Raw genomic sequence first — 24,637 nt, 5'->3', positions numbered from 1 at the left:
GATGCAGTGACTGAGTGAAATGGGATGCAGTGACTGAGTGAAATGGGAGGCAGTGACTGAGTGAAATGGGAGGCAGTGACTGAGTGAAATGGGAGGCAGTGACTGAGTGAAATGGGAGGCAGTGGCTGAGTGAAATGGGACGCAGTCACTGAGTGAAATGGGTGCAGTGACAGAGTGAAATGGGATGCAGTGAGTGAGTGAAATGGGAAGCAGTGACCAGGGAAATGGAATGCGGTGACTGTGGGGAATAGGGTGCGGTGACTGACGGAAACGGATGCTCTGTCTCAGCTGAATAGTGTTCACTGTCTCCGTTAAATGGGCTGCAGTGACTGAGGGAAAGGACATGCAGTGAATGTGGGAAATTGGATGCAGTGACTGAGGGAAATGGGAGGGAGTGACTGACTGAAATGGGAGGGAGTTACTGACTGAAATGGGAGGGAGTGACTGAGTGAAATGGGAGGCAGTGACTGAGTGAATTGGGATGCTGTGACTGAGGGTAATGTAATGCAGTGACTGAGTGAAATGCGATGCAGTTAATGGCAAAAGGAGATGCAGTGACTGAGTCAAGTGGGAGGCAGTGACTGCGTGAAGTGGGAGGCAGTGACTGCGTGAAGTGGGAGGCAGTGACTGCGTGAAGTGGGATGCAGTGACTGCGTGAAATGGGATGCTGTGACTGATGGAAATGGGATACTGTGACTGATGGAAATGGGATACTGTGACTGAGGGTAATGTGATGCAGTGACTGTGGGTAAGGAGATGCAGTGACTGAGTGAAATGGGAGGCAGTGACTGAGTGAATTGGGATGCTGTGACTGATGGAAATGGGATGCAGTGACTGATGGAAATGGGATGCAGTGACTGAGGGAAATGAGATGCAGTTAATGGCAAAAGGAGATGCAGTGACTGCGTGAAGTGGGAGGCAGTGACTGCGTGAAGTGGGAGGCAGTGACTGCGTGAAGTGGGAGGCAGTGACTGCGTGAAGTGGGACGCAGTGACTGAGTGAAATGGGACGCAGTGACTGAGTGAAATGGGACGCAGTGACTGAGTGAAATGGGAAGCAGTGAGTGAGGGTCATGGGATGCAGTGAGCGAGGGTCATGGGATGCAATGACTGAAGGAAATGGGATGTGGTGACTGAGGGAAATGGAATGCGGTGATTGTGGGGAATAGGGTGCGATGACTGAGGGAAATGGATGCACGATCCCAGTTGAATAGGATTCAATGTTTCCGTTAAATAGGATGTCGTGACTGAGTCAAATGGGATGCTGTGACTCAGTTAAATGGGATGCAGTGACTGAGTGAATATGATCAAGTGGCTGAGTGAAATGGGATGCAGTGACTGAGTGAAATGGGTTGCAGTGGTTGAGTGAAATGGGATGCAGTGGCTGAGTGAAATGGGATGCAGTGGCTGAGTGAAATGGGATGCAGTGGCTGAGTGAAATGGGATGCAGTGGCTGAGGAAAATGAGATGCAGTGACTGAGGGAAAAGAGATGCAGTGACTGAGGGAAAAGAGATGCAGTGACTGAGGGTAATGGGATGCACTGTCTCAGTTCAATGAGATTCACTGTCTCAGTTAAATGGGACGCAGTGACTGAGGGAAATGTGATGCCGTGACTGTGGGGAATAGGGTGCGGTGACTGTTGGAAATGGATTCACTGTCTCACTTGGATAGGATTCACTGTCTCTGTTAAATGGGAGGCAGTGACTGAGTGAAATGGGAGGCAGTGACTGAGTGAAATGGGAGGCAGTGACTGATTGAAATGGGATGCAGTGACTGAGGGAAATGAGATGCAGTGACTGTGGGGACATGGGAAGCAGTGACTGGGATAATGGGATGCAGTGACTGGGGTAATGGGTTGCAGTGGCTGAGTGAAATGGGATGCAGTGGCTGAGTGAAATGGGATGCAGTGGCTGAGTGAAATGGGATGCAGTGGCTGAGTGAAATGTGATGCAGTGGCTGAGTGAATTGGGATGCAGTGACTGAGGGAAAGGAAATGCAGTGAACGTGGGAAATGTGATGCAGTGACTGAGTGAAATGTGATGCAGTGACTGAGTGAAATGTGATGCAGTGACTGAGTGAAATGGGATGCAGTGATGGATGGTAATGGGATGCAGTGACTGAGTGAAATGGGATGCAGTGACTGACTGAAATGGTATGCAGTGAGTGAGTGAAATGGAAAGCAGTGACCGAGGGAAATGGAATGCGGTGACTGTGGGGAATAGTGTGTGGTGACTAACGGAAACGGATGCACTGTCTCAGCTGAATAGTGTTCACTGTCTTCGTTAAATGGGATGCAGTGACTGAGGGAAATGGGATGCAGTGACTGAGGGAAATGGGAGGGAGTGACTGACTGAAATGGGAGGGAGTGACTGACTGAAATGGGAGGGAGTGACTGACTGAAATGGGAGGGAGTGACTGACTGAAATGGGAGGGAGTGACTGAGTGAAATGGGAGGCAGTGACTGAGTGAATTGGGATGCTGTGACTGAGGGTAATGTAATGCAGTGACTGAGTGAAATGCGATGCAGTTAATGGCAAAAGGAGATGCAGTGACTGAGTCAAGTGGGAGGCAGTGACTGCGTGAAGTGGGAGGCAGTGACTGCGTGAAGTGGGATGCAGTGACTGCGTGAAATGGGATGCTGTGACTGATGGAAATGGGATACTGTGACTGATGGAAATGGGATACTGTGACTGATGGAAATGGGATGCAGTGACTGAGGGAAATGAGATGCAGTTAATGGCAAAAGGAGATGCAGTGACTGCGTGAAGTGGGAGGCAGTGACTGCGTGAAGTGGGAGGCAGTGACTGCGTGAAGTGGGAGGCAGTGACTGCGTGAAGTGGGAGGCAGTGACTGCGTGAAGTGGGACACAGTGACTGAGTGAAATGGGACGCAGTGACTGAGTGAAATGGGACGCAGTGACTGAGTGAAATGGGAAGCAGTGAGCGAGGGTCATGGGATGCAATGACTGAAGGAAATGGAATGCGGTGATTGTGGGGAATAGGGTGCGATGACTGAGGGAAATGGATGCACGATCCCAGTTGAATAGGATTCAATGTTTCCGTTAAATAGGATGTCGTGACTGAGTCAAATGGGATGCTGTGACTCAGTTAAATGGGATGCAGTGGCTGAGTGAATATGATCAAGTGGCTGAGTGAAATGGGATGCAGTGACTGAGTGAAATGGGTTGCAGTGGTTGAGTGAAATGGGATGCAGTGGCTGAGTGAAATGGGATGCAGTGGTTGAGTGAAATGGGATGCAGTGGCTGAGTGAAATGGGATGCAGTGGCTGAGTGAAATGGGATGCAGTGGCTGAGGAAAATGAGATGCAGTGACTGAGGGAAAAGAGATGCAGTGACTGAGGGAAAAGAGATGCAGTGACTGAGGGTAATGGGATGCACTGTCTCAGTTCAATGAGATTCACTGTCTCAGTTAAATGGGACGCAGTGACTGAGGGAAATGTGATGCCGTGACTGTGGGGAATAGGGTGCGGTGACTGTTGGAAATGGATTCACTGTCTCACTTGGATAGGATTCACTGTCTCTGTTAAATGGGAGGCAGTGACTGAGTGAAATGGGAGGCAGTGACTGAGTGAAATGGGAGGCAGTGACTGATTGAAATGGGATGCAGTGACTGAGGGAAATGAGATGCAGTGACTGTGGGGACATGGGAAGCAGTGACTGGGATAATGGGATGCAGTGACTGGGGTAATGGGTTGCAGTGGCTGAGTGAAATGGGATGCAGTGGCTGAGTGAAATGGGATGCAGTGGCTGAGTGAAATGGGATGCAGTGGCTGAGTGAAATGTGATGCAGTGGCTGAGTGAATTGGGATGCAGTGACTGAGGGAAAGGAAATGCAGTGAACGTGGGAAATGTGATGCAGTGACTGAGTGACATAGGATGCAGTGACTGACGAAAGGAGATGCAGTGACTATGGGATATGGGATGCAGTGACTGCGTGAAATGGGATGCAGTGACTGACTGAAATGGGAGTGACTGACTGAAATGGGAGGGAGTGACTGAGTGAAATGGGAGGGAGTGACTGAGTGAAATGGGAGGCAGTGACTGAGTGAAATGGGAGGCAGTGACTGAGTGAAGTGGGAGGCAGTGACTGAGGAAATTGCAGGCAGTGACTGAGTGAAATGGGATGCCGTGACTGAGTGAAATGGGATGCAGTGACTGAGGGAATTGGGATGCAGTGGCTGAAGGAAAGGAGACGCAGTGACTTTTGGAAACGGGTTGCAGTGATTGAGTGAAATAGGTAGCAGTGATTGAGTGGAATGGGATGCAGTGGCTGAGTGAAATGGGATGCAGTGACTGAGTGAAATGGGATGCTGTGCCTCAGTGGAATGGGATGCAGTGACTGAGGGAAAGGTGATTCAGTGACTGTGAGAAATGGCAAGCTGTGACTGAGGAAAGGAGATGCAGTGACTGTGGGAAATGGGATGCAATGACGGAGGGAAATGGGACGCAGTGGCTGAGTGAAGTGGGATCCCGTGTCTGTGGGAAACGGGATACGGTGACTGTGGGGAATGTGATGCAGTGACTGAGGGAAATGGGATTCAGTGACTGCGTGAAATGGGATTCAGTGACAGCGTGAAATAGGATGCAGTGACTGATGTAAATGGGATGCAGTGGCTCAGTGAAATGGGATGCCGTGGCTGAGTGAAATGGGATGCCGTGGCTGAGTGAAATGGGAAGCAGTGACCGAGGGAAATGGAATGCGGTGACTGTGGGGAATAGTGTGTGGTGACTAACGGAACCGGATGCACTGTCTCAGCTGAATAGTGTTCACTGTCTTCGTTAAATGGGATGCAGTGACTGAGGGAAATGGGATGCAGTGACTGAGGGAAATGGGAGGGAGTGACTGACTGAAATGGGAGGGAGTGACTGACTGAAATGGGAGGGAGTGACTGACTGAAATGGGAGGCAGTGACTGACTGAAATGGGAGGCAGTGACTGAGTGAATTGGGATGGTGTGACTGAGGGTAATGTAATGCAGTGACTGAGTGAAATGCGATGCAGTTAATGGTAAAAGGAGATGCAGTGACTGAGTCAAGTGCGAGGCAGTGACTGAGTGAAATGGGTGGCAGTGACTGAGTGAAATGGGTGGCAGTGACTGAGTGAAATGGGATGCACCCACTGAGTGAAATGGGATGCTGTGACTGATGGAAATGGGATACTGTGACTGAGGGTAATGTGATGCAGTGACTGAGTGAAATGGGATACTGTGACTGAGGGTAATGTGATGCAGTGACTGAGTGAAATGGGATGCAGTGACTGAGTGAAATGGGAGGCAGTGACTGAGTGAAATGGGAGGCAGTGGCTGAGTGAAATGGGACGCAGTCACTGAGTGAAATGGGATGCCGTGACTGAGTGAAATGGGATGCCGTGACTGAGTGAAATGGGATGCAGTGACTGAGTGAAATGGGATGCAGTGACTGACTGAAATGGGATGCAGTGACTGACTGAAATGGGTGCAGTGAGTGAGTGAAATGGGAAGCAGTGACCAGGGAAATGGAATGCGGTGACTGTGGGGAATAGGGTGCGGTGACTGACGGAAACGGATGCTCTGTCTCAGCTGAATAGTGTTCACTGTCTCCGTTAAATGGGCTGCAGTGACTGAGGGAAAGGACATGCAGTGAATGTGGGAAATTGGTTGCAGTGACTGAGGGAAATGGGAGGGAGTGACTGACTGAAATGGGAGGGAGTGACTGACTGAAATGGGAGGGAGTGACTGAGTGAAATGGGAGGCAGTGACTGAGTGAATTGGGATGCTGTGACTGAGGGTAATGTAATGCAGTGACTGAGTGAAATGCGATGCAGTTAATGGCAAAAGGAGATGCAGTGACTGAGTCAAGTGGGAGGCAGTGACTGTGTGAAGTGGGAGGCAGTGACTGCGTGAAGTGGGAGGCAGTGACTGCGTGAAGTGGGAGGCAGTGACTGCGTGAAGTGGGAGGCAGTGACTGCGTGAAGTGGGAGGCAGTGACTGCGTGAAGTGGGAGGCAGTGACTGCGTGAAGTGGGATGCAGTGACTGCGTGAAATGGGATGCTGTGACTGATGGAAATGGGATACTGTGACTGATGGAAATGGGATACTGTGACTGACGGTAATGTGATGCAGTGACTGTGGGTAAGGGGATGCAGTGACTGAGTGAAATGGGAGGCAGTGACTGAGTGAATTGGGATGCTGTGACTGATGGAAATGGTATGCAGTGACTGATGGAAATGGGATGCAGTGACTGAGGGAAATGAGATGCAGTTAATGGCAAAAGGAGATGCAGTGACTGCGTGAAGTGGGAGGCAGTGACTGCGTGAAGTGGGAGGCAGTGACTGCGTGAAGTGGGAGGCAGTGACTGCGTGAAGTGGGAGGCAGTGACTGCGTGAAGTGGGACGCAGTGACTGAGTGAAGTGGGACGCAGTGACTGAGTGAAATGGGACGCAGTGACTGAGTGAAATGGGAAGCAGTGAGTGAGGGTCATGGGATGCAGTGAGCGAGGGTCATGGGATGCAATGACTGAAGGAAATGGGATGTGGTGACTGAGGGAAATGGAATGCGGTGATTGTGGGGAATAGGGTGCGATGACTGAGGGAAATGGATGCACGATCCCAGTTGAATAGGATTCAATGTTTCCGTTAAATAGGATGTCGTGACTGAGTCAAATGGGATGCTGTGACTCAGTTAAATGGGATGCAGTGACTGAGTGAATATGATCAAGTGGCTGAGTGAAATGGGATGCAGTGACTGAGTGAAATGGGTTGCAGTGGTTGAGTGAAATGGGATGCAGTGGCTGAGTGAAATGGGATGCAGTGGCTGAGTGAAATGGGATGCAGTGGCTGAGGAAAATGAGATGCAGTGACTGAGGGAAAAGAGATGCAGTGACTGAGGGAAAAGAGATGCAGTGACTGAGGGTAATGGGATGCACTGTCTCAGTTCAATGAGATTCACTGTCTCAGTTAAATGGGACGCAGTGACTGAGGGAAATGTGATGCCGTGACTGTGGGGAATAGGGTGCGGTGACTGTTGGAAATGGATTCACTGTCTCACTTGGATAGGATTCACTGTCTCTGTTAAATGGGAAACAGTGACTGAGTGAAATGGGAGGCAGTGACTGAGTGAAATGGGAGGCAGTGACTGATTGAAATGGGATGCAGTGACTGAGGGAAATGAGATGCAGTGACTGTGGGGACATGGGATGCAGTGACTGGGATAATGGGATGCAGTGACTGGGGTAATGGGTTGCAGTGGCTGAGTGAAATGGGATGCAGTGGCTGAGTGAAATGTGATGCAGTGGCTGAGTAAAATGGGATGCAGTGGCTGAGTGAATTGGGATGCAGTGACTGAGGGAAAGGAAATGCAGTGAACGTGGGAAATGTGATGCAGTGACTGAGTGACATAGGATGCAGTGACTGACGAAAGGAGATGCAGTGACTATGGGATATGGGATGCAGTGACTGCGTGAAATGGGATGCAGTGACTGACTGAAATGGGAGTGACTGACTGAAATGGGAGGGAGTGACTGAGTGAAATGGGAGGGAGTGACTGAGTGAAATGGGAGGCAGTGACTGAGTGAAGTGGGAGGCAGTGACTGAGGAAATTGCAGGCAGTGACTGAGTGAAATGGGATGCCGTGACTGAGTGAAATGGGACGCAGTGACTGAGGGTAATGGGACGCACTGACGGAGTGAAATGGGACGCAGTGACGGAGGGAAATGGGATGCAGTGACTGAGGGAAATGCGATACAGTGCCTGAGCGAAATGCGATGCGGTGAGTGAGGGAAAGGAGATGCAGTGAATGTGGGAAAGGAGATGCAGTGAATGTGGAAAATGGGAGGCAGTGACTGAGGAAATGGGTTGCAGTACCTGACGGAAATTGAATGCAGCGTCAGTGAGAAACGGGATACAGTGACTGAGGGAAATGGGACGCAGTGACTGAGTGAAATGGGACGCAGTGACTGAGTGAAATAGGATGCAGTGACTGAGTGTAATGTGATGCCGTGACTGTGGGGAATAGGGTGCGGTGACTGATGGAAATGGATTCACTGTCGCAGTTGAATAGGATTCACTGTCTCCATGAAATGGGATGCAGTGACTGAGGGAAATGGGAAGCAGTGACTGAGAGAAAAGGGATGCAGTGACTGAGTGAAATGGGATGCAGTGACTGAGTGAAATGGGATGCAGTGACTGAGTGAAATGAGATGCAGTGACTGAGTGTAATGGGATGCAGTGATTGACTTAATTGGGATGCAGTGACTGTGGGGAATAGGGTGTGGTGACTGATGGAAGTGGATTCCCTGCCTGACTTGGACAGGTGTCACTGTCTCCTGCTCCGAGGGACTGGCCCCCGCAGCCCTGACCCGCTCCCAGGGACTGGCCCCCGCAGCCCTGACCCGCTCACAGGGACTGGCCCCCGCAGCCCTGACCCGCTCAGAGGGCCTGGCCCCCGCCGCCCTGACCCGCTCAGAGGGACTGGCCCCCGCAGCCCTGACCCGCTCAGAGGGACTGGCCCCCGCAGCCAGATCCGCTCAGAGGGACCAGCCCCCGCAGCCCTGACCCGCTCACTGCGACTTGCCCCCTGCAGTCCTGACCCGCTCACTGCAACTTGCCCCCCGCAGACCTGACCCGCTGACAGGGACTTCCCCCTTGCAGTCCTGTCCCGCTGACAGGGACTTGCCCCCGCAGACCTGACCCGCTCACTGCAACACTGCCCCCCGCAGCCCTGACCCGCTCACGCGGACTGGCCGCCCGCAGCCCTGACCGGCTCACTGCGACTTGCCCCCCGCAGCCCTGACCCACTCACTGCGACTTGCCCCCCGCAGCCCTGACCCGCTCACTGCGACTTGCCCCCCGCAGTCCTGACCCGCTGACAGGGACTTGCCCCCCGCAGTCCTGTCCCACTCACTGTCACTTGCCCCCCGCAGCCCTGACCCGCTCACAGGGACTGGCCCCCCGCAGCCCTGACCCGCTCACAGGTACTGGTCCCCGCAGCCCAGACCCGCTCACAGGGACTGGCCCCCAGCAGCCCTGACCCACTCTCTGTGACTTGCCCCCCGCAGTCCTGACCTGCTCACTGCAACTTGCCCCCCACAGCCCTGACCCGCTCACTGCGACTTGCCCCCCACAGTCCTGACCCGCTCACAGGGACTGGCCCCCCACAGCCCTGACCCGCTCACAGGGACTGGCCCCCGCAGCCCAGACCCGCTCACAGGGACTGGCCCCCCGCAGCCCTGACCCGCTCACTGCGACTTGTCCGCCGCAGACCTGACCCGCTCACTGCGACTTGCCCCCCGCAGTCCTGTCCCGCTGACAGGGACTTGCCGCCCGCAGCCCTGACCCGCTCACTGCGACTGGCCGCCCGCAGCCCTGACCCGCTCACTGCGACTTTCCCCCCGCAGTCGTGTCCCGCTGATAGGGACTTGCCCCCCCGCAGTCCTGTCCTGCTGACAGGGACATGCCCCCGCAGGTCTGACCCGCGCAGAGGGACTGGCCGCCGCAACCCTGACCCGCTGAGATGGACTGGCCCCCGCAGCCCTGACCCGCTCAGAGGGATTGGCCCCCGCAGCCCTGACCCGCTCAGAGGGACTGTCCCCCGCAGCCCTGACCCGCTCAGAGGGACTGTCCCCCACTTGCCCCCCGCAGCTCTGACCCGCTCAGTGCGACACTGCCCCCCCGCAGCCGTGACCCGCTCCCTGCAACTTGCCCCCCACAGCCCTGACCTGCTCACTGCGACTTGCCCCCCGCAGTCGTGTCCCACTGACTGGGACTTGCCCCCCGCAGCCCTGTCCCGCTGACAGGGACTGGCCCCCGCAGCCCTGACCCGCTCACTGCGACACTGCCCCCCGCAGCCCTGACCCGCTCACGGGGACTGGCCCCCCGCCGCCCTGACCCCCCTCACTGCGCCCCGCAGCCCTGACCCGCTCAGTGGGACTGTCCCCCACAGCCCTGACCCGCTCAGAGGGCGTGGCCCCCGCAGCCCTGACCCGCTCAGAGGACTTGGCCCCCGCAGTCCTGACCCGCTCAGAGTGACTGGCCCCCGCAGCCCTGACCCGCTCAGAGGGACTGGACCCCGCAGCCCTGACCCGCTCGGAGGTCTTGGCCCCCGCAGCCCTGACCCGCTCAGAGGGACTGGCCCCCGCAGCCCTGACCTGCTCACAGGGACTCTCCGCTGCAGCCCTTACTCGCTCACAGGGACTGGCCCCCCGCAGCCCTGACCCGCTCACTGCGATTGGCCCCCCGCAGCCCTGACCTGCTCACTGCGACTTGTCCCCCGCAGCCCTGACCTGCTCACTTCGACTTGCCCCCCGCAGTCCTCACCCGCTGACAGGGACCTGCCCCTTGCAGTCCTGTCCCGCTGACAGGGACTTGCCCCCGCTGCCCTGACCCGCTCACTGCGACTTGCCCCCCGCAGCCCTGACCCGCTCACAGGTACTGGCCGCCGCAGCCCTGACTCGCTCACAGGGACTCGCCCCCCGCAGCCGTGACCCACTCACTTCGACTTGCCCCCCGCAGCCCTGACCCGCTCACAGGGACTGGTCTGCTGCAGCCCTGACTCGCTCACAGGGACTGGCCCCCCGGCAGTCCTGTCCCGCTGACAGGGACATGCCCCCGCAGCCCTGACCCACTCACAGGGACTGGCCCCCGCATCCCTTACCTGCTCAGAGGGACTGGCCCCCCCGCAGCTCTGACCTGCTCAGTGCGACTTGCCCCTGCAGCCCAGACCCGCTCACTGCGACTTGCCCCCCGCAGCCCTGACCCACTCACTGCAACTTTCCCCCCGCAGCCCTGACCCGCTCACAGGGACTGGCCCCCGCAGACCTGACCCGCTCACTGCGACTTGCCCCCCGCAGACCTGACCCAATTCACTGCGACTTGCCTCCCGCAGACCTGACCTGCTCACTGCGACTTGCCCCCCGCAGCCCTGATCCGCTCACAGCGACTGGCCCCCGCAGCCCTGACCCGCTCACTGCGACTTGCACCCCGCAGCCCTGTCCCGCTGACAGGGACTTGCCCCCGCAGCCCTGACCCGCTCACTGCGACTGGCCCCCCCCGTAGCCCTGACCCGCTCACTGCGACTTGCACCCCGCAGCCCTGACCCGCTCATGGGGAATTGCCCCCGCAGTCCTGTCCCGCTCACATTGACTTGCCCCCGCAGCCCTGACCCGCTCACTGCGACTGGCCCCCGCAGCCCTGACCCGCTCACTGTGACAATGCCCTCCCGCAGCCCTGATCTGCTCACTGCGACTTGACCCCCGCAGTCCTGTCCCGCTGACAGGGACTTGCCCCCGCAGCCCTGACCCGCTCACTGCGACTTTCCCCCGCAGCCCTGACCCGCTCACAGGAACTGTCCTCCGCAGCCCTGACCCATTCACTGCGACTTGCCCCCCGCAGCCCTGACCCCCTCAGAGTGACTGTCCCCTGCAGCCCCGACCCGCTCACTGCAACTTGCCCCCCGCAGCTGTGACCCACTAACAGGGACTGGCCCCTGCAGCCCTGACCCGCTCACAGGGACTGGCCCGCCGCACCCCTGACCCGCTCACAGGGACGAGCCCCCGCAGACCTGACCCGCTCACTGCGACTTGCCCCCCGCATACCTGACCCATTTCACTGCGACTTGCCGCCCGCAGCCCTGACCCGCTCACTGCGACTTGCCCCCAGCAGCCCTGATCCGCTCACAGCGACTGGCCCCCGCAGCCCTGACCCGCTCACTGCGACTTGCACCCCGCAGCCCTGTCCCGCTGACAGGGACTTGCCCCCGCAGCCCTGACCCGCTCACTGCGACTGGCCCCCCCCGTAGCCCTGACCCGCTCACTGCGACTTGCACCCCGCAGCCCTGACCCGCTCATGGGGAATTGCCCCCGCAGTCCTGTCCCGCTCACATTGACTTGCCCCCGCAGCCCTGACCCGCTCACTGCGACTGGCCCCCGCAGCCCTGACCCGCTCACTGTGACAATGCCCTCCCGCAGCCCTGATCTGCTCACTGCGACTTGACCCCCGCAGTCCTGTCCCGCTGACAGGGACTTGCCCCCGCAGCCCTGACCCGCTCACTGCGACTTTCCCCCGCAGCCCTGACCCGCTCACAGGAACTGTCCTCCGCAGCCCTGACCCATTCACTGCGACTTGCCCCCCGCAGCCCTGACCCCCTCAGAGTGACTGTCCCCTGCAGCCCCGACCCGCTCACTGCAACTTGCCCCCCGCAGCTGTGACCCACTAACAGGGACTGGCCCCTGCAGCCCTGACCCGCTCACAGGGACTGGCCCGCCGCACCCCTGACCCGCTCACAGGGACGAGCCCCCGCAGACCTGACCCGCTCACTGCGACTTGCCCCCCGCATACCTGACCCATTTCACTGCGACTTGCCGCCCGCAGCCCTGACCCGCTCACTGCGACTTGCCCCCAGCAGCCATGACCCGCTCACTGCGACAATGCCCCCCGCAGCCCTGACCCGCTCACTGCGACTGGCCCCCCGCAGACCTGACCCGCTCACTGCGACTGGCCCCCCGCAGACCTGACCGCTCACTGCGACTGGTCCCCCGCAGCACTGACCCGCTCACTGCGACCTGGCCCCCGCAGCCCTGACCCACTCACTGCGACTTTCTCCCCGCAGCTCTGACCCACTCACCGGGTCTGGTCACCGCACCCTGACCCGCTCACAGGTTCTGGCCTCCGCAGCCCTGGCCCGCTCACTGTGACACTGCCCCCCGCAGCCCTGACCCGCTCACTGCGACCTTCCACCCGCATCCCTGACCCGCTCAGGGGGACCGGCCCCCCGCAGCGCTGACCCGCTTACGGGGACCGGTCCCCCAAGCCCTGACCCGCTCACTGCGACTTGCCCCCCGCAGCCCTAACCCGGTGAAAGGGACTGGCCCCCGCAGCTCTGACCAGCTCACAGGGACTGGCCCCCACAGCCCTGACCCGCCTACTGCGACTGGCCCCCCGCAGCCCTGACCCGCTCACGGGGCCTTGCCCCCCGCTGCCCTGACCCGCTCACTGCGACACTGCCACTCGCAGCCCTGACCTGCTCACTGCGACTTGCCCCCCGCAGCCCTGACCCGCTGACAGGGACTTGCCCCTGCAGCCCTGACCGCATCACTGCGACACTGCCCCCCGCAGCCCTAACCCGGTGAAAGGGACTGGCCCCCGCAGCTCTGACCAGCTCACAGGGACTGGCCCCCACAGCCCTGACCCGCCTACTGGGACTGGCCCCCCCGCAGCCCTGACCAGCTCACTACGACACTGCCCCCTGCAGCCCTGACCCGCTCACTGCGACTTGCCCCCCGCTGTCCTGTCCCGCTGACAGGGACTTGGCACCGCAGCCCTGACCCGCTCACTGCGACTTGCACCCCGCAGCCCTGACCCGCTGACGGGGACTTGCCGCCCGCAGTCCTGACCCGCTGACGGGGACTTGCCGCCCGCAGTCCTGTCCCACTGACAGGGACTTGCCCCTGCAGCCCTGACCCGCTCACTGCGACACTGCACCCCGCAGCCCTGACCCCCTCACTGCGACTTGCCCCCCGCAGTCCTGTCCCACTGACAGGGACTTGCCCCTGCAGCCCTGACCCGCTCACTGCGACACTGCACCCCGCAGCCCTGACCCCCTCACTACGACTTGCCCCCCGCAGTCCTGTCCCACTGACAGGGACTTGCCCCTGCTGCCCTGTCCTGCTCACTGCGACTTTCCCCCCGCAGCCCTGACCCGCTCACTGCGACTTTCACCCCGCAGCCCTGACCCGCTGACTGCGACTTGCACCCCGCAGCCCTGACCCGCTCACAGGAACTGGCCCGCCGCAGCCCTGACCCGCTCACAGGGACTCTCAGCCGCAGCCCTGACTCGCTCACAGGGACTGGCCCCCGCAGCCCTGAACCGCTCACTGCGACCTGCCCCGCTGCAGTCCTGTCCCGCTGACGGGGACCTGCCCCCCTGCAGTCCTGTCCCGCTGACAGGGACATGCCCTCGAAGCCCTGACCCGCTCACCGGGACTGGCCCCCGCATCCCTGACCTGCTCTCAGGGACTGGCCCCCGCAGCCGTGACCTGCTCACAGGGACTGGCCCCCGCATCCCTGACCTGCTCTCAGGGACTGGCCCCCGCAGCCGTGACCTGCTCACAGGGACTGGCCCCCGCAGCCCTGACCCGCTCACTGCGACTTGCACCCTGCAGCCCTGACCCGCTCATGGGGAATTGCCCCCGCAGTCCTGTCGCGCTCACATTGACTTGCCCCCGCAGCCCTGACCCGCTCACTGCGACTGGCCCCCGCAGCCCTGACCCGCTCACTGCGACTGGCCCCGCAGCCCTGACCCGCTCACTGCGACTTGACCCCCGCAGTCCTGTCCCGCTGACTGGGACTTGCCCCCGCAGCCCTGACCCGCTCTCTGCGACCGGCCCCCCGCAGCCCTGACCCGCTCACTGCGACCTGCCCCCCGCAGCCCTGAACCGCTCACTGCGACCTGCCCCCGCAGCCCAGACCCGCTCACGGGGACTGGCCCCCCGCAGCCCTGACCAGCTCACTGCGACACTGCCCCCCGCAACCCTGACCCGCTCACAGGAACTGTCCTCCGCAGCCCTGACCCGCTCACAGGAACTGGCCCCCCCGCAGTCCTGACCCACTCAGTGCGACTTTGCCCCCGCAGTCCTGACCCCCTCAGAGGGACTGGCCCCCACAGCCCTGACCCGCTCACTGCAACATACCCCCCGCAGCCCTGACCCGCTCACAGGGATTGGCCCGCCGCAACCATGACACGCTCACAGGGACTGGCCCCCGCAGACCTGACCCGCTTACGGGGACCGGCCCCCCAAGCCCTGACCCGCTCACTGCGACTTGCCCCCCACAGCCCTGACCCGCTCACAGTGACTTGCCCCCCGCAGCCCTGACCCGCTCACAGGGACTGGCCCCCACAGCCCTGACCCGCCTACTGCGACTGGCCCTCCGCAGCCCTGACTCACTCACTGCGATTGCCCCCCAGAGCCCTGACCAGCTCACTACGACACTGCCCCCCGCAGCCCTGACCCGCTCACTGCGACTTGCCCCCCGCAGACCTGTCCCGCTGACAGGGACATGCCCCCGCAGCCCTGACCCGCTCAGAGGGCCTGCCCCCGCAGCCCTGACCCGCTCGCAGGGATTGGCCCCGCGCAGCCCTGACCCGGTGACAGGGACTGGCCCCCACAGCCCTGACCCGCTCACTGCGGCTTGCCCCCCGCAGTCCTGTCCCGCTGACAGGGACTTGCCCCCGCAGCCCTGACCTGCTCACTGCGTCTTGCCCCCTGCAGCCCTGACCTGCTCACAGTGACTTGCCCCCCGCAGACCTGACCCGCTCACTGCAACTTGCCCCCCGCAGTCCTGTCCCGCTGACAGGGACCTGCCCCCTGCAGTCCTGTCCCGCTGACAGGGACTTGCCCTCGCAGCCCTGACCCGCTCCCAGGGACTTGCCCCCGCAGCCCTGACCCACTCACAGGGACTGGCCCCCGCAGCCCTGACCCGCTCACAGGGACTGGCCCCCACAGCCCTGACACGCTCGCAGGGATTGGCCCCCCGCAGCCCTGACCCGGTGACAGGGACTGGCCCCCACAGCCCTGACCCGCTCACTGCGGCTTGCCCCCCGCAGTCCTGTCCCGCTGACAGGGACTTGCCCCCGCAGCCCTGACCTGCTCACTGCGTCTTGCCCCCTGCAGCCCTGACCCGCTCACAGTGACTTGCCCCCCGCAGACCTGACCCGCTCACTGCAACTTGCCCCCCGCAGTCCTGTCCCGCTGACAGGGACCTGCCCCTCGCAGCCCTGACCCGCTCACAGGGACTTGCCCCCGCAGCCCTGACCCACTCACAGGGACTGGCCCCCGCAGCCCTGACCCGCTCACAGGGACTTGCCCTCGCAGCCCTGACCCGCTCACAGGGACTTGCCCCCGCAGCCCTGACCCACTCACAGGGACTGGCCCCCGCAGCCCTGACCCGCTCACAGGGACTGGCCCCCGCAGCCCTGACACGCTCACAGGGGCTCGCCTCCACAGCCCTGACCCGCTCACAGGGGCTGGCCCCCTGCAGTCCTGACCCGCTCACAGGGACTGGACCCGCAGCCCCGGCCCGCTCACAGGCACTGGCCCCCACTGCCCCGACCCGCTCACAGGCACTGGCCCCCGCAGCCCTGACCCGCTCACAGGGACTGGCCCCCCGCGGCCATGACCCGCTCACAGGGACTGGCCCCCGCAGCCCTATTCTGCTCACAGCGATTTGCCCCCTGCAGTCCTTTCGCGCTCACAGGGCCTGGCCCTCGCAGCCCTGACCCGCTCACAGCGATTTTCCCCCGCAGCCCTGACCCGCTCACACGGACTGGCCCCCGCAGCCCTGACCCGCTCACAGGGATAGGGCCCTGCAGCCCTGACCCGCTCACGGCGATTTGCCCCCTGCAGTCCTGTCCCGCTGACAGGGACTGTCCCCCTGCAGTCCTGACCCGCTCACAGGGACTGGCCCCCACTGCCCTGATCCGCTCACAGCGATTTACCCCGCAGTCCTGTCCCGCTGACAGGGACTTGCCCTCGCAGCCCTGACCCGCTCCCAGGGACTTTCCCCCGCAGCCCTGACCCGCTCACACGGTCTGGCCCCAGCAGCCCTCTCCCGCTCACAGGGACTGGCCCCGCAGCCCTGCCCCGCTCACAGCGGCTGGCCCTCGCAGCCATGACCCGCTCACAGCGATTTGCCCCCGCAGCCCTGACCCGCTCACAGGGCCTGGCCCCCGCAGCCCTGACCCGCTCACACGGTCTGGCCCCAGCAGCCCTCTCCCGCTCACAGGGACTGGCCCCGCAGCCCTGCCCCGCTCACAGCGGCTGGCCCCCGCAGCCCTGACCCGCTCACAGGGCCTGGCCTCCGCAGCCCTGACCCGCTCACACGGACTGGCCCCAGCAGCCCTCTCCCGCTCACAGGGATTGGGCCCTGCAGCCCTGACCCGCTCACAGCGATTTGCCCCCTGCAGTCCTGTCCCGCTGACAGGGGCTGTCCCCCTGCAGTCCTGACCCACTCACAGGTACTGGTCCCCGCAGCCCTGACACGCTCACAGGGGGTCGCCCCCACAGCCCTGACCCGCTCACAGGGGCTGGCCCCCTGCAGTCCTGACCCGCTCACAGGGACTGGACCCGCAGCCCCGACCCGCTCACAGGCACTGGCCCCCACAGCCCCGACCCACTCACAGGCACTGGCCCCCGCAGCCCTGACCCGCTCACATGGACTGGCCCCCGCAGCCCTATTCCGCTCACTGCGATTTGCCCCCTGCAGTCCTTTCGCGCTCACAGGGACTGGTCCCCGCAGCCCTGATCCGCTCACAGGGACTCGCCCCCACATCCCTGACCCGCTCACAGGGGCTGGCCCCCTGCAGCCCTGACCCGCTCAGAGGAACTGGACCCGCAGCCCCGACCCGCTCACAGGCACTGGCCCCCGCAGCCATGACCTGCTCACAGGCACTGTCCCCCGCAGCCCTCTCCCGGTCACAGCGATTTTCCCCCGCACCCCTGACCCCCTCACAGTTACTGGCCCTCGCAGCCCTGGCCCGCTCACAGGGACTGGCCTCCGCAGCCCTCTCCCGCTCACAGGGACTGGCCCCCTGCAGTCCGACCCGCTCACATGAACTGGCCCCCGCAGCCCTGACCCGCACACAGGGACTGGGTCCTGCAGCCCTGACCCGCTCACAGCGATTTGCCCCCTGCAGTCCTGTCCCGCTGACAGGGACAGTCCCCCTGCAGTCCTGACCCGCTCACAGGGGCTGGCCCCCGCAGCCCTGACCCGCTCAAAGGGACTGACCCCGCAGCCCTGACCCGCGCACGGGACTTGCCCCCCGCAGCCCTGTTCCGCTCACAGCGATTTGCCCACTGCAGTCCTTTCGCGCTCACAGGGACTGGCCCACGCAGCCCAGACCCGCTCACAGCAACTTGCCCCCCGCAGCCCTGTCCCGCTGACAGCGACTTGCCGCTGCAGCCCTGATCCGCTCACAGGGACTGGCCCCCGCATTCCTGTCGCTCTCACAGCGGCTGGCTCCCGCAGGCCTGACCGGCTCACAGCGATTTGCCCCCTGCAGTCCTGTCGCGCTCTCAGGGACTGGCCGCTGTAGCCCTGTCCAGCTGACAGCAACTGGCCCCCTCAGCCCTGTCCCGCTGACAGGGACTGGCTCCCGCAACCCTGTCCTGCTGACAGTGACTGGCCCCTGCAGCCCTGTCCCGCTGACAGGGAATGGCCCCCGCAGCCCTGTCCCGCTGACAGGGAATGGCCCCCGCAGCCCTGACCCGCTCACAGCGAATGGCCCCCGCAGCCCTGACCCGCTCACAGCGACTTGCCCCCCGCAGCTCTGACCCGCTCACAGCGACTTGCCCCCGCAGCCCTGACCCGCTCACAGGGACTGGCCCCCGCTGCCCTGACCCGCTCACAAGCACTGGCCCCCGCAGCCCTGACCCGCTCACAGGGACCGGCCCCCGCAGCCCTGACCCGCTCACAGGGACTGGACCCGCAGCCCTGACCCGCTCACAGGGACTGGCCCCCGCAGCCCTGACCCGCTCACAGGGACTGGCCCCCGCACCCCTGACCCCCTCACAGTTACTGGCCCCCTGCAGTCAGACCCGCTCACATGAACTGTCCCCCGCAGTCCTTTCCCGCTCACAGTGACTTGGCCCCGCTGCCCTGACCCTCTCACAGGGACTGGCCCCCGCTGCCCTGACCCTCTCACAGGGACTGGCCCCCGCAGCCCTGACCCGCTCACAGGCTCTGGCTCCCGCAGCCCTGATCCGCTCACAGCGATTTACCCCGCAGTCCTGTCCCGCTGACAGGGACTTGCCCTCGCAGCCCTGACCCGCTCCCAGGGACTTTCCCCCGCAGCCCTGACCCGCTCACAGGGATTGGCCCCCGCAGTCCTGACCCGCTCGCAGGGACTGGTCCCCTGCAGTCCTGTCCCGCTGACAGGGACTTCCCCCCGCAGCCCTGACCCGCTCACAGGGACTGGCTGCCGCAGCCCTGACCCGCTCACAGGGACTGGCCCACGCAGCCCAGACCCGCTCACAGCGACTTGCCCCCTGCAGCCCTGACCCGCTCACAGTGATTTGCCCCCTGCAGTCCATTCCCGCTGACAGGGACTGGCCCCCGCAGTCCTTTCCCGCTCACAGTGACTTGGCCCCGCTGCCCTGACCCTCTCACAGGGACTGGCCCCCGCTGCCCTGACCCTCTCACAGGGACTGGCCCCCGCAGCCCTGACCCGCTCACAGGCTCTGGCTCCCGCAGCCCTGATCCGCTCACAGCGATTTACCCCGCAGTCCTGTCCCGCTGACAGGGACTTGCCCTCGCAGCCCTGACCCGCTGCCAGGGACTTTCCCCCGCAGCCCTGACCCGCTCACAGGGATTGGCCCCCGCAGTCCTGACCCGCTCGCAGGGACTGGTCCCCTGCAGTCCTGTCCCGCTGACAGGGACTTCCCCCCACAGCCCTGACCCGCTCACAGGGACTGGCTGCCGCAGCCCTGACCCGCTCACAGGGACTGGCCCACGCAGCCCAGACCCGCTCACAGCGACTTGCCCCCTGCAGCCCTGACCCGCTCACAGTGATTTGCCCCCTGCAGTCCATTCCCGCTGACAGGGACTGGCCCCCGCAGCCCTGTCCCGCTGACAGTGACTGGCCCCCGCAGCCCTGTCCCGCTGACAGGGAATGGCCCCCGCAGCCCTGATCCGCTCACAGCGATTTACCCCGCAGTCCTGTCCCGCTGACAGGGACTTGCCCTCGCAGCCCTGACCCGCTCCCAGGGACTTTCCCCTGCAGCCCTGACCCGCTCACAGGGATTGGCCCCCGCAGCCCTGACCCGCTCACAGGGACTGGCCCCCGCAGCCCTCTCCCGCTCACAGGGATTGGCCCCCGCAGCCCTGACCCGCTCACAAGCACTGGCCCCCGCAGCCCTGACCCGCTCACAAGCACTGGCCCCCGCAGCCCTGACCCGCTCACAAGCACTGGCCCCCGCAGCCCTGACCCGCTCACATGCACTGGACCCTGCAGCCCTGACCTGCTCACAGGGACTGGCCCCCGCAGCTCTGACCCGCTCACAGGGACTGGCCCCCTGCAGTCCGACCCGCTCACATGAACTGGCCCCCGCAGCCCTGACCCGCACACAGGGACTGGGTCCTGCAGCCCTGACCCGCTCACAGCGATTTGCCCCCTGCAGTCCTGTCCCGCTGACAGGGACAGTCCCCCTGCAGTCCTGACCCGCTCACAGGGACTGGCCCCCACAGCCCTGATCCGCTCCCAGTGACTGGCCCCCGCAGTCCTGACCCGCTCTCAGGGACTGGCCCCCACAGCCCTGATCCGCTCACAGCGATTTACCCCGCAGTCCTGTCCCGCTGACAGGGACTTGCCCTCGCAGCCCTGACCCGCTCACAGGGGCTCGCCCCCACATCCCTGACCCGCTCACAGGGGCTGGCCCCCTGCAGCCCTGACCCGCTCACAAGCACTGGCCCCCGCAGCCCCGACCCTCTCACAGGCACTGGCCCCCGCAGCCATTACCTGCTCACAGGGACTGTCCCCTGCAGCCCTCTCCCGGTCACAGCGATTTTCCCCCGCACCCCTGACCCCCTCACAGTTACTGGCCCCCGCAGCCCTGACCCGCTAACAGGGATTTGCCCCCTGCAGTCCTGTCCCGCTGACAGGGACTGGCCCCCTCAGCCCTGACCTCCTCACAGGGACTGGCCCCCGCAGCCCTGACCCGCTCACAGCGACTGGCCCCTGCAGCCCTGACCCGCTCACAGCGACTGGCCCCTGCATTCCTGTCACTCTCACAGCGGCTGGCCCCCACAGCCCTGACCCGCTGACAGGGACTGCCCCCCCGCAGCCCTGACCCGCTCACAAGCACTGGCCCCCGCAGTCCTGACCCGCTCACAAGCACTGGCCCCCGCAGCCCTGACCCGCTCACAAGCACTGGCCCCCGCAGCCCTGACCCGCTCACATGCACTGGACCCTGCAGCCCTGACCTGCTCACAGGGACTGGCCCCCGCAGCTCTGACCCGCTCACATGAACTGGCCCCCGCAGCCCTGACCCGCACACAGGGACTGGGTCCTGCAGCCCTGACCCGCTCACAGCGATTTGCCCCCTGCAGTCCTGTCCCGCTGACAGGGACAGTCCCCCTGCAGTCCTGACCCGCTCACAGGGACTGGCCCCCACAGCCCTGATCCGCTCCCAGTGACTGGCCCCCGCAGTCCTGACCCGCTCACAGGGACTGGCCCCCACAGCCCTGACCCGCTCACAGCGACTGGCCCCTGCATTCCTGTCACTCTCACAGCGGCTGGCCCCCACAGCCCTGACCCGCTCACAGGGACTGCCCCCCCGCAGCCCTGACCCGCTCACAGGGACTGGCCCCCGCAGCCCTGTCCCGCTCACAGGGATTGGCCTCCGTAGCCCTGTCCACTCTCAGCGGCTGGCCCCCGCAGCCCCGACCCGCTCACAGCGATTTGCCCCCTGCAGTCCTGACCCGCTCAGAGGGACTGGCCCCCGATCCCTGACCCGCTCACAGCGATTTGCCCCCTGCAGTCCTGTCGCGCTCAGTGGTACTGGCCCCCGCAGCCCTCTCCCGCTGACAGGGACTGACCCCCGCAGCCCTCTCCCGCTGACAGGGACTGGCCCCCGCAGACCTGTCCCGCTGACAGGGACTGGCCCCCGCAGCCCTGACCCGCTCACAGGGGTTCGCCCCACAGCCCTGACCCGCTCGCAGTGATTTTCCCCCTGCAGTCCTTTCGCGCTCACAGGGTCTCGCCCCCGCTGCCCTGACCCTCTCACAGGGTCTGGCCCCCGCAGCCCTGACCCGCTCACAGGGACTGGCCCCCACTGCCCTGACCCGCTCACAGGGGCTCGCCCCCACATCCCTGACCCGCTCACAGGGGCAGCCCCCCTGCAGCCCTGACCCGCTCACAGGGACTGGACCCGCAGCCCTGACCCGCTCACAAGCACTGGCCCATCGCAGCCCTGACCCGCTCACAGGCACTGGCCCCCGCAGCCCTGACCCGCTCACAGGGACTGTCCCCCGCAGGCCTCTCCCGGTCACAGCGATTTTCTCTCGCACCCCTGACCCCCTCACAGTTACTGGCCCCCGCAGCCCTGACCCACTCACAGGGACTGGCCCCCTGCAGTCAGACCCGCTCACATAAACTGGCCCCCGCAGCCCTGTCCCGCTCGCAGTGATTTGCCCCCTGCAATCCTTTCGCGCTCACAGGGACTGGCCCCCCGCAGCCCTGACCCGCTCACAGGCTCTGGCCCCCGCAGCCCTGACCCGCACACAGGGACTGGGTCCTGCAGCCCTGACCCGCTCACAGCGATTTGCCCCCTGCAGTCCTGTCCCGCTGACAGGGACAGTCCCCCTGCAGTCCTGACCCGCTCACAGGGACTGGCCCCCACAGCCCTGATCCGCTCACAGCGATTTACCCCGCAGTCCTGTCCCGCTGACAGGGACTTGCCCTCGCAGCCCTGACCCGCTCACAGGGGCTCGCCCCCACATCCCTGACCCGCTCACAGGGGCTGGCCCCCTGCAGCCCTGACCCGCTCAGACGGTCTGGACCCGCAGCCCTGACCCGCTCACAAGCACTGGCCCCCGCAGCCCCGACCCTCTCACAGGCACTGGCCCCCGCAGCCATTACCTGCTCACAGGGACTGTCCCCTGCAGCCCTCTCGGTCACAGCGATTTTCCCCCGCACCCCTGACCCCCTCACAGTTACTGGCCCCCGCAGCCCTGACCCGCTCACAGGCTCTGGCCCCCGCAGTCCTGACCCGCTCGCAGGGACTGGCCCCCACAGCCCTGACCCGCTCACAGGGACTGCCCCCCCGCAGCCCTGACCCGCGCTCACAGGGACTGGCCCCCGCAGCCCTGTCCCGCTCACAGGGATTGGCCTCCGTAGCCCTGTCCACTCACAGCGGCTGGCCCCCGATCCCTGACCCACTCACAGCGATTTGCCCCCTGCAGTCCTGTCGCGCTCAGTGGTACTGGCCCCCGCAGCCCTCTCCCGCTGACAGGGACTGACCCCCGCAGCCCTCTCCCGCTGACAGGGACTGGCCCCCGCAGACCTGTCCCGCTGACAGGGACTTGCCCCCGCAGCCCTGACCTGCTCACAGCGACTTGCCCCTCCTTCCTGATCTGCTCACAGGCACTTGTTCCCTTCGTCGTAACCCGCTCACAACGACTTGCCCCCTCTGTCCTGACCCGCTCACAGCGTCTTGCCTCCCATCCCTCTTAGACAGGTCACCCCTTGCTCAGAAACGGTCCCAATTATCCATGAACCGGAAACCCTGCCCCCTGTGCCAGCTCCTTAACCATGCATTCATCTCACCTATCTTTCTATGACTTAGCTCACTAAGATGTGGCACTCATGGCAACCCATAAATTATTACCCTCTGGGTCCTGCCTTTCAGCCTCTTTGCTAACTCCTTGCACATAGTCCGCAGGATGTCATCCCTCTTTCGGCCTATGTCATTGGTACCAACGTGCCCCGTGGCCTCTGGCTGCTCACCCTCCCCTTTAAGAATTTGTTGCAACCAATCAGAGATGTCCTTGACCTTGGCACCAGGGAAGCAACACGCAGCCCTGGTGTCTCAAATGTGGCGACAGAATCTATGCCCCCAACGAATGAGTCTCCAACCACGTTCGCTCACTTGGATTTGCCTTACTCTGTCCCACAGCAGGGTGGTTTGTACTATGGACCTGGCTACTGCTGATTATATAACTGACCCAGTTTAGTTTTAGATCAGTGTTAACCTTGGTTTAGTGGATAGCCAAGCACCTCAGTAGTCTACAATACAGGAGAAATACATTATAAGCTGACAGATTCTGTGACAGTCAAGAACAAGCACTGAATTGTTCTGACCTCATTTCCAACACCTGGCCCGTAGCCTTGCATGGCTTGGATTGCACTTACACATCAAAAAAAAATAAATGTAACGATGATGTGAGGGTAAGGACATGGAATTTTTTTGATATGGTCATATTCTCTCTTGTTGGAGCTGATTGCAGCTTAGCACTTGTATGGTGCAAATGTAACTTATCCTTTATCAGGCCAAGCCTGATCGTTGTCCAAGTCTCACTGTATTTTCTCATCGTTGACTTAATGTTGGTTCGGCCCAACAGTGTTGTACATACCCTGCCTATTCTGAAACTCTACCACTTAATATTAAGTCTAATAAAGACAAGTATCCAATCTGCCTTCCAAACCACTTCAACGACCTGGTCCATTACATTGGGGGATCAACAGGCATGCACATCAAGATCCTGAGATCCCTCTGATCATTGGTGCTTGTGAGGTCCCTATGATTCATCATGGGCTCCAAAATCTGTTTGTGCTGTGTCACCTGATCCTTATCCCATTTGTCCTTACATGAAATAATGTTCACAAACGCTTCTCAAAAATTCTTCCCAATCCTACTTTTTGCAATCATGACACAGGTGAGCATAAAACTTGGAACACGACAGCAACAGGAATGTGCCCTTTGGCCCACCATGTTGGGCCAAACATGACAACAAATGAAATAATCCCTTCTGCCTGTCCTTGATCCATAGTCCTCCATTCCTTGCATATTCGTGCACTTAACTAAAAGTCCCTTTTAAATGCTTTCATCGTATCTGCATCCACTACCACCCCGGGCAATATATTCCACACTTTTA

The 24,637-nt window shown here is 62.3% G+C and overlaps 1 long non-coding RNA gene across 1 annotated transcript in view; it reads left to right on the top strand.

Annotated features, from left to right (window-relative positions):
- LOC132208046 (uncharacterized) overlaps window positions 1-24,637 on the top strand; it is a 138,004-nt gene that overhangs the window by 102,546 nt on the left and 10,821 nt on the right. The window lies entirely within an intron of this gene.

This window comes from Stegostoma tigrinum, unplaced genomic scaffold (assembly GCF_030684315.1).
Source record: "Stegostoma tigrinum isolate sSteTig4 unplaced genomic scaffold, sSteTig4.hap1 scaffold_264, whole genome shotgun sequence".
Classification (NCBI taxonomy): Eukaryota; Metazoa; Chordata; class Chondrichthyes; order Orectolobiformes; family Stegostomatidae; genus Stegostoma; species Stegostoma tigrinum.
This window is presented reverse-complemented; position numbering and strand designations above follow the sequence as displayed.